This window comes from Seriola lalandi, unplaced genomic scaffold, assembly GCF_002814215.2.
Source record: "Seriola lalandi dorsalis isolate HSWRI2012SDOR001 ecotype SW California unplaced genomic scaffold, Sedor1 jcf7180002054927, whole genome shotgun sequence".
Classification (NCBI taxonomy): domain Eukaryota; kingdom Metazoa; phylum Chordata; class Actinopteri; order Carangiformes; family Carangidae; genus Seriola; species Seriola lalandi.
Window position 1 is genome coordinate 1,894,614 of NW_019525479.1, and position 3,366 is coordinate 1,897,979.

Genomic DNA, 3,366 nt, shown 5'->3' on the forward strand with positions numbered 1-3,366 from the left:
CTTCAGGGCTTCCTGGTTTTCCACAGCTTCGGAGGTGGCACCGGCTCTGGTTTCACCTCCCTGCTGATGGAGCGTCTGTCTGTCGACTACGGAAAGAAGTCCAAGCTGGAGTTCTCCATCTACCCAGCTCCCCAGGTGTCCACCGCTGTGGTGGAGCCCTACAACTCCATCCTGACCACCCACACCACCCTGGAGCACTCTGACTGCGCCTTCATGGTAGATAACGAGGCCATCTACGATATCTGCCGTAGGAACCTCGATATCGAGCGCCCTACTTACACCAACCTGAACAGGCTAATTGGTCAGATTGTGTCCTCCATCACTGCTTCCCTTCGTTTCGATGGTGCCCTCAATGTTGATCTGACCGAGTTCCAGACCAACTTGGTGCCATATCCCCGTATCCACTTCCCTCTGGCCACATATGCCCCTGTCATCTCTGCTGAGAAGGCGTACCATGAGCAGTTAACAGTGTCTGAGATCACAAACGCCTGCTTTGAGCCAGCCAACCAGATGGTGAAATGTGACCCTCGCCACGGTAAATACATGGCTTGCTGTCTGCTGTTCCGTGGTGATGTGGTGCCAAAAGATGTTAATGCTGCCATTGCCACCATCAAGACCAAGCGCTCCATCCAGTTTGTGGACTGGTGCCCCACTGGTTTCAAGGTTGGCATCAACTACCAGCCACCCACTGTGGTTCCTGGTGGAGACCTGGCCAAGGTCCAGAGGGCTGTTTGCATGCTGAGCAACACCACTGCTATTGCAGAGGCCTGGGCTCGCCTTGACCACAAGTTTGATCTGATGTACGCTAAGCGTGCCTTTGTTCACTGGTATGTGGGTGAGGGTATGGAGGAGGGAGAGTTCTCTGAGGCCAGAGAGGACATGGCAGCTCTGGAGAAGGATTATGAGGAGGTCGGAACAGATAGTATGGGAGATGATGATGACGAAGGAGAGGAGTACTAAACAGCATGCATTCCCTTCTGTTCTCTGATCTGTGCCTTTTTTTATTAATGTCAAAAACAAAAGCTTGTTCACCGACTGCACTGTTTACTCTTTAAAGCACCCACAGGGCAGAGGAACTTGCACTGTTAAGTAATAAAGCATTTTAAATGGAGTGCAGATTTCTTTTTTTTTGTCCACCTTTCATGCAAACAAGAGATGATGTTGCTGCTCTACTCACTTTAGTCACCTGGGGGCAGTGGTGTTCAGCAGATGTTTGGACTCCACACCATGCTGCAGTAGCAAACATGAAAGTCAAATTGTTGCAGGTAGCCTGAAGCTTAACTACTAAATAACCTTTACAGCATCAAATGTTGTCAGTGTTACATTTGCAGGTTTCATCTTAACTAATTTAAGGTGTGATTTGTGCTTTCCGTGAGAACTGCCTGAGAAGAACCAGACCTCACCCTGGTGTGGTTTAAAATAGGGTGTGGTATTCACTGTAGCCCAAGGGAGGGATGGGGGATGTCTCATGCTGGCAGACAGGTGGTGTTTAAAAATACTTAGTTCTGCTGTTACTAGACTGGATTTGTTCTGGATAAAGAACGATCAGTGTGTAAATTTAGAAACTTATAAAACTTTGGGAAAGATGACACTTATCCTGACTGATTGACTAGAACATAACACATTCACAAGTGTTGTAAAAGTTTTTTATTTAATCTGAGTTTTGTAGTTTTGACCATATTTGGCCACACAAATGCATTTCTTCAAATTCAGCAATGTTATTTGATTTTCATTAAACGCACTAAAACTGACAAAACAAAATGGCTTCTACAATACATTACACTGATCTATACGAATACTAGTTTTATTGCACGTACCATTGATATCATGCCAATTGGATGAGAATATGAGATCATGGGAGATTTATTAGAACTGCAGTGTTTAGTTGAGTGCTTGAGGATTTTTCTGTTTTGCATGAAAACAATGAATAACCAGTGGGCTGTGTTCATTTGCAAACTCAAAAGGAAAACAATTTCAGCTAAAAACCGCTTTGTTCTTTCTAATTAAAACCCATGTATTCATGGCTAAAAGAACAATGTAGAAACATTAAACAGCACATCAGAAGAGTGCTCTTCTCAGTGTAAGACATGGAGTTATAAATCGTTCTATATTTTCCTCCATCTCACAATCACGAGGTAATCTGACCGGCTCCTTTTGGAAATAAATGAATTTAGGGTTGATTATTTCTATAACAACAAAATCCTGCAACTGAATATTTTGAATGCTGAAAAGATGTGCACTTCAAAATGGTACAAAAAAATATAGACCCATACACACAAAGTGCCCCCATGCGTACAAAAGTTGAACTCAAATTTGGCTCTAAAGCACAACAGGCCCTGAATATAATGAAGTGGAAGAGTGTGGAAGAGTTTTCTACACTGAAACATACATGAAAACATGAAGGCTACAGGAGCTTACAGGCAAACACGTCATCCCAACCGCCCTCCTGCTGCTACTGCTGAATGAATATAAATCTGCAGACTGAGCAAACATACTACAACATACAGTGATTGTTTTAAATAAGATAAACCCCAGCCTTCATTTTCTTCTCGCGTATTCTATTGCAAAACATACACAACTCTCATTTAAAATCCCCCGGGTCCTCGACAAAGCACCACAGGAACATACAGTACATACACAAAAGCAATGAAACTCATTAGCTTCCTATTTCCTTCTCTATTTGGTTGATCAGCTCCTAAACCAAAAGCAGCAGAATGACAATAAATGTATATGAATCCCAGTGAAAATAGAAAATTTCACAGTGTAGAACACCATACGCTCTAATACAGATTTTGCACAAAGCCAAATGTAGCTCAAGAGCAACAAGATGAAGACAGCAACTTGGCTTTACAGAGCATTAGATTACAGTTTCTGTCAATATTCAGCAGTATGTGGAGAGCTTCATGATAGGACTGACACACACACAAAGCTATTTTACATGTCTCAGACTTCTACTTAATTCATAATTGTCAGCTTTTTCATGATACATTGGACATTGCAGATGGTTAAAACAATGATAATGACACTCCCAAATCCTTCACACGTCCGCTGCGGTTGTCTTCGTGTCAGGTTCAAGGCATAGTGGAGAATATATTAAGTCTGTATATGTGATCGACATTCAACCTTCAGCCTGCAGCTACATAATACAAACAAACATCTTGTGACGAAATGTAATTATCTGCTGAGTTTGTCTAATCTGTCTGATTCAGTGTTGTGAGAGGCAGCCAGTGTGCGTCCAATTCAGGATTTAGTTAAAAGCCTTTTTTTTTGTTGCTAAATGTTGACACACTGTGATGAAGTTGAATTCTGCCACCCGGCTTCTCCAGTGTAAGCACTGAGACATCCCTCTACCATCCAGCGACCCCC

At 42.8% G+C, this 3,366-nt stretch overlaps 1 pseudogene; it reads left to right on the forward strand.

Annotated features, from left to right (window-relative positions):
- Window positions 1–6: 6 nt before the first annotated feature.
- On the forward strand, window positions 7–1,111 carry LOC147817634 (tubulin alpha-8 chain pseudogene; annotated as a pseudogene).
- Window positions 1,112–3,366: the final 2,255 nt, after the last annotated feature.